The sequence below is a fragment of the Triticum urartu genome, chromosome 4, assembly GCF_003073215.2.
Source record: "Triticum urartu cultivar G1812 chromosome 4, Tu2.1, whole genome shotgun sequence".
Classification (NCBI taxonomy): domain Eukaryota; kingdom Viridiplantae; phylum Streptophyta; class Magnoliopsida; order Poales; family Poaceae; genus Triticum; species Triticum urartu.
In genome coordinates, this window is record NC_053025.1 from 350506026 (window position 1) to 350526568 (window position 20543).

The following is a 20543-nucleotide window of genomic DNA, read 5'->3' on the forward strand; positions in this document are numbered from 1 at the left end:
CGGCGGCGCGAACCGCGGCGAGGCTCGCCGGCGGGAGGGCTTGGCGGCGGCGCGACGGGGATCTCGGGATCCGGCGACGATGAACCTAGGCGGCGGCGCGCTCAGGCGCTCGGGAGGCGCGGGGTCGGGCGGCTCGGGCCCGGAGGGCCAGATCCGGGTCCCGGCGGGCCGGGCGCGGTGCGGTGAGCGGCGGTGATAGCTGGCGCGAGGGGAGTGGACGAGGGCGGCGGCGCGATGACGTGGTAGCACGCCATTGGCCGGAGTGAGGTGGCTGCGGGGCGGCGGACATGTCCGGCCGGCGCGGGAGGAATTGCCCGGCGGCGCGGGGAGGAGTTTGCTAGGGTTTGGACTGCGCGAAATTTTGGGGAGAGCCACATACTTATAGGTAGAGGGATCTAGGAGAGTCCAAATGAGGTGCGGTTATCGGCCACGCGATCGTGATCGAAAGACCGAGAGGATGGAGGGGGTTTTGGTGGGTTTTGGGCCACTTTGGAGGGGTGTTGTGCTGCAACACACACGAGGCCTTTTCGGTCCCTCGGTTAACCATTGGAGTATCAAACGAAGTCCAAGTGGTACGAAACTTGACAGGTGGTCTACCAGTAGTAAACCAAAGCCGCTTGGCAAGTCTCGGTCCAATCCAATAATGTTTAACTCCCGCACACGAAAAGAGGTAGAAAGGGACACCGGATGACATAGGAGCGCCGGATTGCAAAACGGACAACGGGGAAAATGCTTGGATGCATGAGGCGAACATGTATGCAAATGAAATGCACATGATGACATGATATGAAATGCATGACACGCCAGCAATGACAAGGCAACAACAGCAAATAACTGGAAGACACCTGGCACATTGGTCTCGGGGCGTCACAGGAAGTTGTCCAAAAAGTGTACAACCCAGGCCAAGAACTTAATAGCATTACAGGACTTACAACAGACCAAAAGAGCAACCTTACTGCCATCACCAAAAGAGACTATCATTGCAGAATCGTTTTAGTCCCTTAACAAGATAGAAATCCATCTAGGATGAGAAATAAAAGACAGAACTAATGCCATTTCTTGGTCTGCTCCTTGGTGGCCTTGTTCCCTTCCATGTTGGAACTTGTGCCCTTGCTCTTCTTATTCCTTTTAGATAGGTTCTCTTTAGTGGAGTCTTTCTCACTCACCTTGCAAAAAGAAATTGTTCAAACTTTTAACCACTTTGACATTCAGAGTAGGTGGTTTAACAGAACATGCCACACAATCTTTGTCAACACATACTGACTGTTTATACCCCTTAGCAAGTTGCTGAATTCTACAACTTCTTCTTACCTCTGTTTCCACCAGAGGAATCTTTCCCTTTCTCTTTTTGAGATTTTGTGGAGCTGAGGAGGATGAAGCAGATGTGCCATGTTTGTTAGTGTCCTCTGTTGGAGAGCCCAAGGTGATGTCTTTTGAGCCCTACTAGGAGGTAGTAGCAGAGCAAAGAAGAAGATCATCAGTTGGGCATTTGCCAGGTATAGAAAATGGTAGAGTATTTGGACAAGTTGAGTTCTGACTAATAATATCCTAGACATTAGGTTTAATAAATCTTTTGGCCCATGCAAACTTATCTAGTGTCAGGAAATTAACTGCAAGAAAGTTTACCCATTCACTAGGTACCTGGATAATCTCTTTACTGTCCAAAATAAGGGCAAAATGAGTCTCCTAGATTTATGCCCCTTCCTTGCCAAGAAGTTCTTCTGTTGACTGTTGTTTGGAGGTTGCATCTGCACTTAAATGTTGACCATGTGTCTAGTTGTTACTAGGGCAAATAGTATGAGCCCGGTGAAGAAAAGCTGGGATAGGCAAACCTATTGGAGCAGAGAGATCAGAGGTCCCCCCTCAATCTCATTGGTTACTACCTCTATGTTCATGTTCTGCATTTGGTTTTCCTGGGGTTCTGTTACTGCTGTAAGAACAGGTTCAAAGAGTGTAGTGTTGACAATATTGGCATCACCCTGAAAATCTTCCTTTTGTTGGAGAGATGTTTAGCTGTGTGACTGAAATTCCAGTTGCATGGGATCCAAATCTCTGTTATCCTGGAAAAGTTCATTCTTCTCCATAATGATCTCAATACTAAGATCCATAATGGGCAAAAGCTGAATAGCAGGTGGGTGTAATTCCATAGCTGGTACTGGTAGGGGATTGTTGGCTGCCTGGATAATTGGTTGTTGGGCCAGAACAGGTGGACCATGAGGAACTGGGATTGGGCCTGGCCCAACAGGTCCAACTGCCACATTCAAATCTGGCAAAGCAGGTTGCATTGGTGCCAATGGACCATTGGTAGAGGCATCTGTTCCAGCAGAATTGTCAGATGGGCCATCAAATATAGTAATGCTACTGTTGGCATTTTCTCCCTCAGCCAAAATCTCAGCATCAATATGGTACATGCCCCCGCTCCTAGCCCGCCGGCGGCCACTCCGGCCCCGGCATCCACACATCACCCCGGTGGCCACTCCGACCTCGGCGTCCACGCATCATCTTCTCTCAGTCACCACCTTCCATAGCATCGTGGCATTAGCCGATCTCAACTTCGATGTCGGTCAGGATTTTGCGTCTAAGGTATGGAAGAAATGGGGGGTCCCGATCAATTTTGAAGCTGGTAAAGATCTTGAGGAGTTCATTCTGGTCGCGGAATTTAAAAGATCACAACTCCGGTTGACAGAGGATTCTATTAGCACCATCCATCCTTGCATTCTTTGGGGGACGTGCCTCACTCTTCAAGGTACAATGCTTACAAAACTGGTCCTTCAAATTTTCTGTCTCATCCAAAGAAGTTGGGTTCTCGATCATCAAGGGAGGTAACATATCCACACCTCTTCTCCTTATCAATTTCCTACTCTGGGGTAATGGAGGACCTAATTCTTGCTAGGATCTGGACCAATATTTGCAAGAAAAAGAGGATGAATGGACCCATGTGTTTCGCAAGCATCCAAGAAAATCTCATCTTCAAGCTCTTAGATCGCCTATGATCTTCGAAGATCAACCTCATGCTGCAAGCAGATCATCTCCACCACGTATTTCAAATTTGGCTTCATCAACGGACCAATATCGTTCATGTGGTTTGAATAACTTAAATGCTACAGTTACTACTAGGAGAGCGGGATCACCGCACATTCAAACCCATGAGCAATCGGCGTTCTGCGTCCGATGTTTACTCACAGGCCATTCTCGGCCCAGCTGCACTAATCGAATTAAATGCCATTCATGAAAACGTTGGGCCGTATCAAAAAAGACTGCTTCTCCTCGGCCCAGCCCAACCCACAAATCACTACAAGCCCAATGGGTCCCTCAGCGATTCAGTTTGCAAGACAGGAGGCCACTGTTCCCGCGATTGTGACGACTCTGGCTATCAATCAGCCAACCAACCGGAGTATCCCAGTTAATGCTATCCCTCACACTTCCCCCGAGAGCAGCCATCATCTCCTGCCCTCCCAAATCTCCATCTCCGAAAACTCGAAGCCTCTATGGTTCTTCCATCCCCTCCGCAACTCAACCCCACCCCATCTACTCCAGAATCGTCCACAAGGGCCACATTCCCATTCGACCCGACGCCATTCCTCTCACTAAACCACCAGAGCATTCAGGTCGAAGGGAGACCTGCACGGTTTCGGATCCTCACTGGAGCGGCGCAACCCACACATGAAGAATGGGTGATTGCTACGATTGTGCCGATGCCAAACCTACCAGTTTCATTCAACACCATCAGAGAGGTACTCACATATTTTCTTACTGATAGAAGATTGGGGTTTTCAGAGATTGAACCTTGCCCGTTCGGTCAAGCTTATATCAAGATGAACAGTGTCTTCGATAGGGATGCTCTTGTTTCCAATAGTCCGCATCAATTCACTGGTGTGCATGTCATATTCCAAAAGCACAACCAGGGCCTGAACTGGAGAAACATTGTTCTGAATAGAGATGTATGAATTCTTCTTTGTGGATATCCATTCGACAGAAGGAATATTTAGGAGATCAGTACTGCTATGAATAAATTTGGTAAACTGCTCATGTGGGACAGGGTCAGAAGCGCTAGGGAAAATCTCATGGTTCATGCAAGGGTGGAGGAACTTTCTGACATCCCTAACAATATTGTTTTTGGGGAAGGAGAGAGATTTCAATCAGGATCTCTCACTGTGCCTGTATTCATCCTACAACATCAGATACATGGGGTAGCTCCACCTGATGAGGACCCCATCCCTCCTCATGGTAACCCCCATCCAATCCCCCCCAAGAAGTGTTTCATCCCAATCAACACAATCACTTTCTTGGGCCTATACAGCAACATGAGTATGATGACATTCATCATCCAGAATCCAATGTTAATCTGTAGTTAACTCTGAATAATGAGGGTAATAAACCTGACATGATGGAAGTGGAGGATGCAAAGGCAGAAGAAGAGGCTAATTTGCCAGGATGGGGCCACTGGTCCATGCCACAAAACCTCATAGATCAGGAACTTCACTAGGGACAATTTCTGGCCCTCAATGACATTATGGAACCATAGAACTAATTGATCACAAAATGACTCGCTCCTTCACAAAATCATTGATTACAACTGCATGTAAAAGTTCTAAATCAGCCCACCCATGCCTGCATGCTCCCTTAGAATAGGGGCGTCCACGAGCATGTGCGGGTTGGGCGATCGCACAGAGCCCCCAAATTTTAGGGGCCCCCAATTTTGGGCCAATGTCTTAGTATATTTTTTTCTTTTGGCCCCTTTTCAGACCTAACACAGACAGTCACGATCAGTCCTGCTCCTCAATCTCCCCAACGAGGCTTTCCCGAGCCCCCCCCCCCCCGACTGACACAATCCGGTGAACGATCGATCCAGCCCTCATGAGGAAAAAAATCCCTTCACAAGAGAACTAGCGGAAGTGCGGCACCCCATAGGGAGACGGAGGCTCACAATGTTGTTCATTTGATAGCTTTGTATCCTTTCCGGAGACACAATCATAGCCTAGAATTGATTCATCGATTCTATTGGCCACTAAGCACTCCACAAGTTGCAAATCCCAACGCATGAGTAGAAGCAGCTCGTTGCCGAGAGCAAGGTGAGGGCAACACCGACTGTCCAACATGTGCTCTGAAACTGAATCCCTAGTTAATCTATAGTATTTTGTTTCGTTTAATAATTATATTCGTGAGCATACACATCAGTTCATCAATCATTTTTTAAGGAAGATATATAGAGCATTTTTGGTTCCTCTCTGCTCCCTCGGCTGTGCTCCCAGAGCGGACCAGGCTACAACTTATTTTCCCGAAGTGGCTAAAACCAATCTCCATAGCTCCGCGGAGTCAGAATTATTTGAACGGAGTGGAGAGATTCTGAACAGGGCCATAGTAGGCTAGTCGATCATGATCAAGTTGTCACACACAAAGATTTCCAGGATAGTTACTTTAGTCTTTAGTATTTTTTGTTTTATTACCTTGATAAGCCTATAATTTACGCAATGTTAGAATTCATTCATACTTTTTCTATAAAAATTGTCTATTTAACGGCCCCATTTTGCATTTCGCATTGGGCACCGAATTCCTGGAGTTGGCCCTGCCTTAGAACATTGGTCCGTTTATTTCTTTCCATTTGTTCCCCTAGCCAGTCTATGCCGAATTTGATCCCCCACCTGCCAGAAAGCAACTGTTCCAATAAGACAAATGAATAAAAATGTAGTGCACAAGGTGCACCGAGTGATCAACAGATAGGCCAAAGCATTGTCCATGTATGCATGGCTAAATCAAAGAACTTCTCAACTATCATGTGTTAAGGTGAACAGTGAGGTCTCTCACCCATCATAGGCAGATAGAGTTTGAAACCTACATGGCCTCTCATTTAGCTCTCTAAGATGCAGCTGTCTACTCAATTCTTCTTCAGAGATAACTGCAGGTAAATCCTGCTCAAATAAATTGATGCAACTCCACATATGAGAACATAAGACAAGTAGGCAATTTGGCAGAATGTGTCACAACCCTAGAATGTAATTAGTCACATCAAAAGAATTCATGAATCATTTTAAATTCAAGGAAATTGAATTTAGGGAATTCACGAAGCCTGAGAAACCTTTTAAAGATGATCAACATTAAAAATCTCTTCAAACAAGTCCAATAAAATGTTCCTGCTAATCTATAAAAATGTTGGCAAGAGCAAAATTCAAACCAATATTTTTTGAATCTGAGAAATATTTATTTTGGGCCTTTGAATTAATTAACTAACTATTTGAATTGGATTTATATTTACTATTAAATAAATACAAGTCCAATAATTCTGCAATTTTCTATGTGGATCTAGGTTTATCCATTTAGTCCACATATTTAGTTTCAAGATTTTTAGAAAATGATTTGGTCTGTGAATCAAATCAAAATAGAAAACAAAAAGAAAATAGGAAAAGGGGGAAACCTACCTGACATACCTGGCAGCCCACCTGGTAGGCCCAACCCACCAGGGGAAGGGTGGTCTTATTCCCCGTGCCAGTCGGACACAAAGTGTGTGCCCGATGCGCGAGTGCGTAGCTCGCTATGTCATGCTCGCCTGGTTGCCTCCTGACTATATCGACGCCACAGATAAGAGTCGCGATGTCGTCTTCATCACTCTGACTCCTCTCACTATTTCGTTCGCTCTTCCTCACTCTCTCCCTACCATGGATGAGCCCACCGTGTGCTCGCCGCCGCCGTAGTCGCGCCCACAGCCACCCTGCGCCTCCACTCCGTGTCCATAGGCTCCGCCTTAACGTCTATGTCTTCCTCGTCGAGCCTTGCGAGGTCAGACGCCCCACAACATCGCCATCTTCAATGTCTTCGTCCCTCGGCCACTGAGATCACCAGCGACCGTACATCAACTCTGACGCCTCCCTGAGCCCATAGAGCTGCGCTTCGACCTCCTAGTGAGCTCCGCCACTGATCCTCCCTAACCCCGTGGCTTATTTCGCGCCGTAGCTGTCAACCCCGCAATGATCGTAGCACGCTGCCACTTGAGCTCCCAGTCGGGGAAGCTCCGATGACCATCTAGTCCTGTAAACGTGCCTGTTGTGCTCACAATGCCAAATAGAGTAGCCCTAGCGCATTAGGTCACCCATTTGCAAGCTGCAATATCGATTCCGTGATCAACCAAATGCTGACTGCCATTGTTGAGATCGCCATCGACTATTCCAGCCACCCCAGGTCCGACTGATGCCACCGTTGGGCGCCTCGCTGAACCAGCTATCCAACGATCCCAATCGCATGGAAAACAGAGCACCACAGAGCCTTTTCGAGGCACTTGACCATCTTGGGCCTCACCGGCGGTGAACTGCCACTAGGTTTGACCCTGATTGACTGGATTTAACCACTTCTAAGTCCCTGACGTGTGAGTCCAGTGTGACGCCCCGAGTCCGATGCGCCGGGTGTCTCCCAGTTATTCGTTGTTGTTGCCTTGTCTTTCGTTTGCGTGTTGCATCTTGCCATGTCATCATGTGCATTGCATCATCATGTTTTCAAACTTGCATCCGTCCCGGTCTCCCCGTTCTTTCCGTTGTCCGTTCTGAGCCCAGACACACTCGCACGCGCCCACGGCACCTCCGAAATAGTATTTTATAAGTGGCCGGAAAATGTTCTCGGAATGGGTTGGAAGTTGGCATGCAGTGTAGTTATGTTGTTAGTAGGTCGCCTGCCAAGTTTCATCGCATTCAGAGTTCGTTTGATGCCCCAACGGATAACTATAGCGACATTATAGTCGGTCAAATCGTCGGACGTTTTCGGTCTCCGGAGACTGCTGTCGGGTCTCTCTCTCTCTTCTCTCCCGCAGCCCTCGGCCTTCTACACAGTCACAACCAGTCCACATAGGCCTACCTATTTCCCCCTGTCGATCGGATCCATCGATCGCGATCCGAGGGTCCGAAAACCCCCAAAACCCACCCAAACCCTAGCCCCTTCCTATTTAAGAAGCCACCCTTGCCATTTTGGCCATCCCTAGCCCCTAAACCTACCCCTCCTAGCCTCCTCCCACCTCCAGCCGACGCATCTTCCTCAAAATCCATGCCCCAACCCGCAGCAGTCGCCTCCCACCTCAATTTCCGGCACCGGCCACCCCTCCATCGCCACTTGGCGCGCCCTGGTTGGTAAGCCGCCACCTGAGTGCCGCCCTCCACCACTCCTACGCCGCCATGTCGCCCCGCAGCTCCATCTCCATCACGCGGCCCGCTGGGGTCCGGATCTGGCCCACCGGGCCCAAGCAGGCCTGACCACGCCGCCGCCCATACCTGCTCGACCGACCGATCCAGATTGGGAGAGGAGCTCCCAATCCAGATCAAACTCCGCCGCCTGCTGGCCTCTCGCCGCCGCCCGCACCACGACAACCTTGCCGGACTCCACGTGCAGGCCTGCCTCGTTGCCTCCTCTCCTTCCCTTCCGTCTCGCCCTCGCCCGCTCACCACCTCCCTCTCCGCCTGCAGGAACCAGGGAGCTCGAACCCATGGCCACCGCTGCCTCAGATCCTTCTCTCCTATCGCCGGAGCTCCGTCCACCGCCGCATCGCCCGAATTCGGTCACGCGGGACCGGTTCCAGCTATTCCCGCATCGTCTAGGGCCCCTGTTGCCTCCCAGCGCCCTCCCTCGTCGCGGGAGTTCGCCGGCGTCGCCAGCCTCTGCATCCCCTGCTCCAGATCATGCAAGCGAGGGGGCCATGCGCGTTGACCAGCGCATGGGCCGCGTCCATGCGAGCCGGCCCAGCAACCGCATCCGGTGGCAAGGCCCATCCCCGCCAAAGCCCACCTCCCGATCCGGCCTGCAGCTTCCTCCTCCACCGATCTGGGCTTTGGCCCATGGGTGAGCGCCCACAGCCCTCCTCTTTGTTGGCTAGCAGTGCATTCAGTTTCGGCCTGGTTGTGTTTTTTTTCGTTCTGCGATTTTGTCCAATTTTCCAGAGTTGGCAGTTTTGCAGAAAAACCCTCTTTCTTCATGCATATCATATCTAACAAACCTTGCATCGGAATTAAACAAACTTAAAATGAAAGTTGCTTAGAATTTTGTGTAGTTTTATAATATGTCATTTCCATCCATGTTTAAAATGTTTAAAATGCTGTTTGTTTAAATTTGCTTAAATAACTTGCTAAAATGTTTTAATTCGTAACTAAATAACCGTAGATCCAAATTTAATAAATTTTATATGTATTTTGGGTAGAAGAATGCCTAGTTTAACCTGATGCAGTACCAAATATGCTTTAGGACAGAACAATACCAAATCTAATATATGCTCATGAGGATTTTCCGGAATTGTTGTTTGTTGTTTTCCGTCCTCATTTAAACTTGACTAGCTAGTTAATTTATGTATGCTTCATCCCTTGCCATGCTAACCAACATTTAATATTGTTTGGTACATAAACCGGAGAGAACTAAATAAGTCACGTGGTGTTTCGTCAATATGCAACTCGTTGCATATTGAGCTCCACTTAATTTGTAGGATTGCTTGTGCACTCTGCCATGCCATGCTTCACTAAACCGAACATGCATCATACTTGGTTGTGCATCATGCCATGTTTATGTAATGGTTGTTTACTATGTTGTTTGCTTCTTTCCGGTGTTGCTTCTTCGGGTTAGTTCCGTTAACGTCGCGTTTGTGAGGATCTGTTCAACTACGTCCGTTTGTCTTCTTCATGGACTTGTTCTTCTTCCTTGCGGGATCTCAGGCAAGATGAGCATACCGTCGAAATCAATTCTATCTTTGCTTGCTTAGTTTCTCGCTCTATTGCTATGCCGCGATACCTACCACTTGCTTTATCATCCCTCCCATATTGCCATGTGAAGCCGCTAACCCACCTTTCCTAGAAAACCGTTGTTTGGCTATGTTACCGCTTTGCTCAGCCCCTCTTATAGCGTTGCTAGTTGCAGGTGAAGATGAAGTTTGTTCCATGTTGGAACATGGATATTGTTGGGATATCACTATATATACATTGTTTAATTAATGAATCTATATACTTGGTAATGGGTGGAAGGCTCGGCCTTATGCCTGGTGTTTTGTTCCACTCTTGCCACCCTGGTTTTCGTCATACTGGTGTTATGTTCCTTGACTTTGCGCTCCTTACACGGTTAGGTGTTATGGGAACCCCTTGACAGTTCGCTTTGAATAAAACTCCTCCAGCAAGGCCCAACCTTGGTTTTACATTTGCCTCACCTAGCCTTTTTTTCCCTTGGGTTTTCGGAGCCCGAGGGTCATCTTTATTTTAACCCCCCCGGGCCAGTGCTTCTCTAAGTGTTTGTCCAACCTGAGCGATGTCCAGCGCCCCCTGGGCAACCAGGGTCTATGCCAACCCGACGTCTTGCTCATCCGGTGTGCCCTGAGAACGAGATATGTGCAGCTCCTATCGAGATTTGTCGGCACATTCGGGCGGCTTTGCTGGTCTTGTTTTACCATTGTCGAAATGTCTTGTAACCGGGATTCCGAGTCTGATCGGGTCTTCCTGGGAGAAGGAATATCCTTTGTTGACCATGAGAGCTTGTGATGGGATAAGTTGGGACACCCCTGCAGGGTTTGAACTTTCAAAAGCCGTGCCCGCGGTTATGGGCAGATGGGAATTTGTTAATGTCCGGTTGTAGAGAACTTGACACTTAACTTAACTAAAATGAATCAACCGCGTGTGTAGCCGTGATGGTCTCTTCTCGGTGGGGTTCGGGAAGTGAACACGGTTCTTGTGTTATGCTTGAACGTAAGTAGTTTCAGGATCACTTCTTGATCACTTCTACCTTCACGACCGTCGCGTTGCTTCTCTTCTCGCTCTCATTTATGCATGTTAGCCACCATATATGCTAGTGCTTACCGCAGCTCCACCTCACTACCCTTTCCTACACATAAGCTTAAATAGTCTTGATCTCGCGGGTGTGAGATTGCTGAGTCCTCGTGGCTCACAGATACTTCCAAACTGTTGCAAGTGTCGATGATACCAGTGTAGGTGACGCAACCCAGCTCAGATGGGAGCTCGATGAAGTCCTTGATCGTAGTGTTGTTTCCGTTTCCTGTTGATCAGTAGTGGAGCCCAGTTGGGTCGATCGGTGATCTAACATTTGGGGTTGTCTTTCTTTATTTTGGTTCCGTAGTCAGACCTTGATTGTAATCTGGATGATGTATGATATTTATGTACTGTGTGAAGTGGCGATTGTAAGCCAACTCTTTATCCCTTCCTTATTCAGTACATGGGATGTGTAAAGATTACCCCTATTGCGACATGTGGTTATGCGTCTAAGTCGTGCCCCGACACGTGGGAGATATAGCCGCATCGTGGGTGTTACAAGTTGGTATCAAAGCCATCCCCGACTTAGGAGCCCCCTGCTTGATCGAATCTCTGACGTTGTTGAGTCTAGAAAAATGTTTTGAGTCTTATAGGATTATATATATCGGAGAGTAGAATTATTTTTACTCCTCAGTCCCTTCGTTGCTCTGGTGAGGCCTCCTGACATAGAGTTTTGATTCTTCTCTTCTCAAATTTCACAAAGAAAAATTTAGGATCACATGGGTATCTTGGAATCGTTTCGATGGTTTTGTGACGAGAACATTATTCTTGGTGCCTCTTGACATTTAGGGGTTGTGGCAGTGTCCCAGGGAGTTGAGCTCCGAGGTGTTGTCGTCACAATTTTATCGTTGCAATTCTGGAATACCTGTGTTTTCGCCAACATCGAAAATCTCTTTTATGCAGTTGTTGGTGAGATAAACCTCGACGCCACCTAGTACTGGGGCGGGAGTTCGGGAGTATTGCCATAACTCGTATAATGGATGCTTTTCGAAGGTCGAGGTAAATGATTTCCGAAGGTTTCTTGGTTATGTGTTGAAGGATGGATACAGCTAGATGTAGGAATTGTTAGTTTGGGTGAGATATTATGCTTCTCCTGTATCCTCAACACCTGATTGCATAACCAGAAAGTTTCGGGAGTTTATAAGTGGGAATTCAACTATCACGTAGGATATCTTTCCAACAGACACATGATACGATATGGGATCTATCATATGTTTGTTCCGGCTTATTCTGCAAGCCAATCTTTTGTTTTGTTTTGAGTTCTGGTATTCGAGTTGCTTCGAAGTCAAATGTGGATTCCATACCCTTTCTAAGAGGTGTTCTCATATTTCTATGAGAGTATTAATCCTTCTTGATCATCGAGATGGTCATGTCAATCCTTTTCAACCGGTGTGCTTCTCTTGAAGTGGATCCAATCATTTTCAACATCCGCAAGATCAACTCTAAGTTTTTTCTCATGATGGTTTGTTTCATCCATCCCCAAGTTTCCTTTGTTTTTCCCCCCCCCCCCCCCTTTTTTTTAAGGCTTTTATATATTAAAATCAACTATCCATTTTATTCACACAAAGTCTCTTCATTTTTTTCCTTCGAATGTTTTTATCCGGTGATTCTCAGCAAGATGCTAAGGAAGCTACAAGTTCAACATTATCCGTTCTCTTTTCTTCTCCAATGGATTCAATTCAATCCTTGGTATTGAGCATAGTCCTTTCATTTGTCCAATGCTTTCTCATGCCGGTGCATCTCATAGTCATTCCCCGCTTGCTATTCAATTCTTCCGGAGTGCTAAAGACATCTTAGAAGATTCGCGTTTTCCATTGCTAATTCGTTAAAGATATCTCGAGGTTGTTATGTCATTCAAGTCATTTAACTCAACCGGTGCAATCTCCCCTTCAAGTAATCGTTCAACGATGTTTCTTTTGAGTGGGCCCTAACACACAGGTCTTTTCCCAGGATCTTACCTGACTCTTCTAATTTTGCGGAGTTATTTTCAAATTAATTTCAATGTTTGACGTAAGAATGAATTTTCATCAGTCAAATGCCTTTCTCCAAGATCTTTCAAATTCCTTTCATCGTTGGTTCAACCTTTCTATTCTTCATTATTCCGGAGTACCTCAAAATTCATGGAGGTGTTTCTCGTCATCATTCTCGAATTTTGAAGACCGAAGAAGAGTTCCTCTTAAATCCTTACCCGTTCTTCCAAAGACTCGTGGTTCTAACTTCATGCCGTCCACTGTTGGAGTATCAAACGAAGTCCAAATGGCACGAAACTTAACATGCGGTCTACCGGTAGTGGACCAAGGCTGCTTGGCAAGTCTCGGTCCAATCCGAGAATGTTTAACACCCGCACACGAAAAAGAGGCAAAAGGGGACGCCGCAGGACATAGGAGTGCCGGAATGCAAAACAGACAACGGGGAAAATGCTCGGATGCATGAGACGAACACGTATGCAAATGCGATGCACATGATGACATGATATGAGATGCATGACAAGGACAAAAACAAAACGAAGACAAAACCCAACCACAAGGGAATATCATAACTTAGTGCCGAAAAAGGAAGAGTTGGAATACAAATATGGCAAGTTATATACGGGGCGTTACAACACTCCACCACTACGAAAGGATCTCGTCCCGAGATCTAGGTATGGAAAAACTCCGGATATTTGGAACGGAGGTGGTCCTCGCATTCCCAAGTGGCTTCACGGTCGGAATGATGTGACCACTTCACTTTCAGGAATTTGATAGACTTGTTGCGAGTCTTGCGCTCAGTTTCTTCAAGAATAGCAACGGGATGCTCATGATAAGATAGGTCTTCTTGGAGATCAATCTCTTCGAGGTTGATGGTGCGGTCAGGAGTATTGAAACACTGCGGAGTTGAGACACGTGAAACACGTCGTGCACATTTGCAAAGTTGGATGGAAGCTCAAGTTGATAGGCGAGATCGCCTCTTTTTCCAATGATCTTGAAAGGACCCACGTATCTAGGGGAAAGCTTCCCTTTGATACCGAAGCGATGAGTACCTTTCATTGGGGAGACGCGGAGGTAGACATGGTCTCCGATCTTGAAAGCCAAGTCACGATGCTTGCTATCATAGTAACTCTTGTGACGCGATTGCGCGGCTTTGAGATTTTCACGAATGACTTTGCACATTTCTTCAACCTCTGTTATCAAGTCATTGCCAAGAAGTTGGCGTTCACCAGTCTCTAACCAATTAAGAGGAGTACTGCACTTTCTGCCATAGAGAATCTCGAATGGGGCCTTGCCCAAACTCGCTTGGAAGCTGTTGTTGTAGGAGAACTCGGCATATGGAAGACAATCTTCCCACTTCATACCGAAAGAAATGACACATTCCCTGAGCATATCTTCAAAAAATTGATTGACTCGCTCGACTTGGCCACTAGTTTGAGGATGAAAGGCTGTGCTGAAGCGAATGTTGGTGCCCATGGCCTTCTGAAAAGAATCCCAAAACTTAGAGGTGAAGATGCTTCCACGATCTGAAGATATCAACTGCGGATTGCCGTGCAAAGAGACAATCCTGGAGGTATATAGCTCTGCCAACTGAGCTGCTATGATAGATTCTTTGATAGGCAGAAAATGAGCCACTTTAGTGAGCTTGTCCATGACAACAAAGATACCATCATTGCCACGCTTGGACTTGGGAAATCCAGTCACGAAGCCCATCTCAATATGGTCAAACTTCCATTCTGGAATGGCAATAGGTTGGAGGAGACCAGCTGGTCATTGGTGCTCTGCCTTCACTCTTCTGTAGACATCACATTGATTCACGAACTGAGAAATCTCGCGCTTCATTCGAGTCCACCAATACGAGTGTTTGAGGTCATGGTATATCTTTGTACTTCCAGGATGAATAGACAGGAGTGAATTGTGAGCCTCGTACATAATGACTTTACGAAGGTCACCCTTAGGAACAACAATGCGATCCTCGAAGAATAGAGTATCTTTGTCATCAAGACGATAGCACTTGTACTTGGGTTGGCTCCTGGAAATCCCAATCTTCACCTTCTTCACCATGGCATCAAGAAGTTGAGCCTCACGAATCTGATCTTCCAAAGTAGGTGAGACTTGGAGGTTGGCAAGGAATCCTTGAGGAACAACTTGGAGATTAAGTTTGCGGAAAGCTTCACAAAAATCCAGGTTAAAGGACTTGAGAATCAAACTGTTGCAGTAAGCCTTCCTGCTCAATGCGTCAGCAATGACATTGGCCTTGCCTGGAGTATATTCAATACTCGGATTATACTCTTGAATCATTTCAACCCAACGAGTCTGCCTGAGGTTGAGGTTCGGCTGAGTGAAGATGTACTTGAGACTCTTATGATCAGTGAAGATGTCCACTTTCCTTCCCAACAAGAGATGTATCCATGTTAAAAGAGCATGGACAACTGCCGTCAACTCGAGGTCATGAGTGGGGTAGTTCTTTTCGTTGGGCTTCAACTGGCGAGACTTTGAAGGGAAGCATCACAGAAAACCTTGAATGGTTTGGATTCATCAGGAGGAGTCAGAACTGGAGCTGTGACTAACTTCTCTTTGAGGGTGTTGAAAGTGATGTCACATTCAGGCGTCCAGACATACTTCACATGCTTCTGGAGGAGGTTGGAAAGAGGCTTCGCGATCTTAGAGAAATTCTCAACGAACCTTCGACAATAGCTTGCGAGCCCAAGGAAGCTGCGGAGTTGCTTCACATTCTGAGGCGGTTCCCAATTCACAATTGTAGACACCTTCTCAGGATTAACAGCTATGCCCTTGGCGGAGATGATATGCCCAAGGTAGAGAACCTCATCGAGACAAAACTCGCACTTTGAAAACTTCGTATAGAACTGATGTTCTCTGAGTTTGTCCAGCACCAATCTAAAGTGCTTGGCATGATCCTCATTGTTCTTGGAAAAGACCAAAATGTCATCGAGATAGACCAAGACGAAGTCATTTGTGTAGGGGATGAAGATGAAGTTCATCATGCGAGAGAATGTTGGAGGAGCGTTGACAAGGCCGAAAGACATGACAGTGTATTCATATGAACCAAAGCTTGTTCTGAATGCTGTCTTGGGGATATCTTGTTCACGAATGCGAATCTGATGATAGCCCATACAGAGGTCAAGCTTGGAGAATACTTGAGCACCCTTGAGTTGTTCCAATAGCTCATTGATGTTGGGAAGTGGGTACTTGTTCTTTATGGTCTTCTTGTTCAATGGACGGTAGTCAACACAAATTCGGTCCGTTCCATCCTTCTTCTTGACAAAAAGAACACCACAACCCCATGGAGAAGAACTCGGTCGGATGAGACCCATACGCTCTTGTATATCGAGTTGTTTCTTCAGCTCCTTCAACTCTTCTGGTCCAAGCTTGTAAGGACGTTTGCAAACAGGTTCCATGCCAGGCTCAAGATCGATGACGAATTCAACTGGCCGGTGAGGAGGCATTCCTGGAAGCTCTTCTGGAAAGACGTGTTGATATTCACAAACGACTGGAATCTGAGAGATGGCATCCAACTCGCCCTTCTCGTTGAGACAAAATAGTCGAATGGTATTGTCACGAGTGGCAAAGACAATCACATCCTTAGACGAGTGTGTCAATTGAATCTTCCTGGCAGCACAATCAAGCTGAGCCTTGTGCTTAGAAAGCCAGTCTGTTCCGAGAATTAGATCAATATCCGAGTCACCAAGAACATTAGGAGAAGACAGAAACTTATAGTCGCCCATCTTGATAGACACATCCGGAACGAAAACTCGAGAAGTCATTTGTCGGGCCGGAGAAACAATAGAAAAAGGTCTCAGCAAAACTTGAGTAACCAAATCATGCATAGCCACAAAAGGTCTTGAAATGAAAGAATACGATGCACCAATATCAAAAAGAACTTTTGCCGGAATAGAATTAACTAGAAGGTTACCCATGATCACTTCTGACGAGTCCTCTGCCTGAGTTGCGTTCAACAAGTTGACCTTAGCATGCTTGGGATTATGCTTGACCACTGCATTGCTAGCAGATATCACAGGAGGAGGAGGAAGACGCCTCTGGTTGAAGCATTTGTTTGCATAGTGACCCTTCTGCTGACACTTGTTGCACGTGACCTCTGAAAGCGGACGGTGATACGGAGCACTTGACCTTGGAGCATGAGACGAAGTCTTGTTCTGAAAGCCTCGGTTGGGTGGGTGGGAAGATCCATTGCCACCTTTGCTCTTCTGCTGATAAGGCTGACGGAATGGAGGAGGAGGAGGAGGCAACCAATACTTTTGCTTCTTAGCTGCCAGTTGAGTTGAGGAAGAAGGAGTTGCATCCCTAACTCTCTTCTTGGAAGCATCGCACTTGAGCTGAGCAGCCTCTTGCTTTAGTGCCATATTGTAGAACTCATCATACTTTTTCGGATCAAAAAGCACGAGGGCTAATTGCAGATCTTCTCTAAGGCCACCTCTGAACTGATAAATCATGCTCTTCTCGTCAGGGACATCTTGCTTAGCGAAACGAGCGAGCTTCTGGAACATGATGTTGTATTGGTAAACAGACAAGCTGCCTTGCTTTAGATTGCAGAACTCCTCACGCTTTCTCTCAACAACACTCTGAGGGATGTGATGAGCTCTGAAGTCTTGGCGGAAATCATCCCAGGTAATCACACGACCTCCTCTGGAATCTTTGTATTGCTGATACCACTCTGCAGCTTGGTCTTTGAGTTGGAACGAAGCAAACTTGACAAAGTCCTCAGGCCTGACGTTGCTGCACTCGAAATGTTTGCAGATATCCACGAGCCAATCATCAGCGTCTGTGGCCTCGACACAGTTACTGAAGGTCTTCGGCTGGTTTGCGAGGAACTTGTGGGAGTAAATAGCCATGGGTAGCCTAGCCGGCTTCCCCTGGCCCTTCTGAAAAAAAATTATGAGCCCGTCCGGCTCTCAAGAACCCAAGACATGGGGCCGCCTTCCCCTCGCTGGCTGTCATCTAGGCTGGCTTTCGAAAGGCGCCCCGACTTTAGCCCTCATGAAGAAAGACGTGGGAGGGCTGACTTCGGGAAGCCGGCCGTGAGAAGGCCGACTCCAAGAAGCCGGCTCCCATAAAGCGGTCGAGACCGTACCCTCAAAGTTTGCACCCACCTAACGGCGGTGCGATGGGGCGTGGCTACAGTGAAGCCTGCCACCCCCGAATCCCGGAGCACGCCTGGCACAGTGCGCCGTACAGAGTGGCCATGAACCGTCCGGCGCGACACTCTTGCCATGTTGACCCTGATGTCACCCACGACGGGCCGCCAGCGCGGCCCACAGACGGTGGGCCCCTTTGGGCAGAGAGACACCCGAAGGCGGCCACGCCTCCCCCTAGTCGGCCCAAGACAGAGCCGGCTCCCCGCAGCCGGCTTGCCACCTCCCTCGAAGGAGATGCCCCATTAAGGAGACAAGACGCGGTGAGGCTACAGCGATCGCCCGATGGGCGGCGGCACTGTAGCCGCGCCTACCACGATGAAGCCCACGTCACCAAGATGGAGCCATAGTAACCAGCCGCCGACCAGGCCCTGGACAGTGGGGCCTGCCTGTCGACCAAGGGGCCGGCAGCCGGCGGGACCCACCAGTCGGTGGGCCCCAGCAGCTGGCGCAGAAGCCGGCGAGCGCAGTCACAGACGGTTGGGCCCCGCACCCAGTCGGATTACCATTGTACCCCCGGGGGGTAGGCCTATATAAACCTCCCGGGGCACCCATGCAAAGGGTTCGACCCCCTTCTAGTCCTAGACATCACACAAGAAGAAGAAGCAGGCAAGCCATGCCCTTCTTCCTCCTCCCACCAAACAGCTCAAGGAGCATTGTGTAGCTACTTGTCCATCTAGTGATCATGCGGAGACCCCGCAGAGCAGCAGTAGGGGTGTTATCTCCACGGAGAGCCCCGAAGCTGGGTAAGATCCGCCAGCATGCATGTCTTCGCCTTATCCCGTTTCCAGGCACCGGCGATGTCTTACTGGCTCCCACAATGATAAGCCACCCGTTGGAATATGTCGCACCTACCACCCGACAGAACTGGTTGAGTGTAGCAAGGTGAGTTTGATTGTTGCCATTGCCTTGATTTCCTTGGTTGCGCTCTTGCAAGAGTTGCATAATGAGCTGCGTGTTGGCGTTGGTAACGGCCATCACAGCTTACCATGCCTCCGGAGGTGGAGGTGGTGGCGGTGGTTCCGGATTCTGATGCGTTGGAGGAGCCATCCTGAAGAGGGTGACATCCGTTAACATATTGAAAGACATATATTCAAGCTGAATCAAATGGATCGAAATTGGAACATATAGCCTTAACATTCAAACAAGAATGAACGAATGAATTCCAAATTAAATGATCACATTTCCATAAATTGAGTAGCCACCTAGATAGAGGTAGATGAATAAAACAACAAGGTACGGACATGAACAAATACTTGGTAAGGATTACCCAGTCACAAACAAAATATCTGTGGAAGAAATACTAGAGCTACATGAATTCCCACCTATGAAACTTCCGAAATTTCCCAGTTATGCAATCAGGTGTTGGGGATACAGGGGAAGCATAATATCTCACCCAAAACTAGCAAATCCTACATCCAGCTGTATCCATCCTTCAACAGATAACCAAGAAACCTTCAGAAATTGTTTACCTCAACCTTCAAAAAGCATCCGTTATACGAGTTATGGCAATACTCCCGAACTCCCGACCCAGTACTAGGTGGCGTCGAGGTTATCTCACCAACAACTGCATAAAAGAGATTTTTGATGTCGGCGAAACTCAGGTATTCCAAAATTGTAACGATAAAATTGTGATGACAACACCTCGGAGCTCAACTCCCCGGGACACTGCCACAACCCCTAAATGTCAGGAGGCACCAAGAAGAATGTTCTCGTCACAAAACCATTGGAACGATTCCAAGATACGCGCATGATCCTAAATTTTTTTAGTGAAATTTGAGAAGAGAAGAGTCAAAACTCTACGTCAGGATGCCTCACCAGAGCGACGAAGGGACTGAGGAGTAAAAAGAATCCTACTCTCCGATATATACAATCCTAAAAGACTCAAAAACATTTTTCTAGACTCAACAACGCCAGCGATTCGATCAAGAAGGGGGCTCCTAAGTCGGGGAAGGCTCTAATACCAACTTGTAACGCCCTCGATGCGGGTGTAACACCCACGATGCGGCTATATCTCCCACGTGTCGGAGCACGACTTAGAGGCATAACCGCATTGTAGGCAAAGTCGCAAGAGGGGTAATCTTTACACATCCCATGTACTGAAGAAGAAAGAGGTACAGAGTTGGCTTACAATTGCCACTTCACACAATACATAAATATAGCATTAATCATCCAGATACAATCAAGGTCCAACTACGGAACCAAAATAAAGACAACCCCAAATGCATAAGATCCCCAATCGCCCCAACTGGGCTCCACTACTGATCGTCTGGAAAGGAAACGTAGTAACGTCCCGAGTCCTCATCGAACTCCCACTTGAGCTCAGTCGCATCTCCTGGAATGGTATCATCAACACCTGCATCTGGTTTTGGAAGTAATCTGTGAGTCACGGGGACTCAGCAATCTCACACCCTCGCGATCAAGACTATTTAAGCTTATGGGTAGGGAAAAGGTATGAGGTGGAGCTGCAGCAAGCACTAGCATATATGGTGGCTAATCTTATGCAAATGAGAGCGAGAAGAGAAAGGCAAGGCACGGTCAAGAATCTATGATCAATAAGTGATCCTAGACTACTTACGTTCAAAGATAACACGAGACCATGTTCTCTTCCCGGACTCCGCCGAAAAGAGACC

At 47.5% G+C, this 20543-nt stretch overlaps 1 pseudogene; it reads right to left on the reverse strand.

The window, feature by feature from the left end:
* Positions 1-5509: 5509 nt before the first annotated feature.
* The window catches only part of LOC125554752, a 63104-nt pseudogene continuing 48070 nt past the window's right edge, over positions 5510-20543 (reverse strand).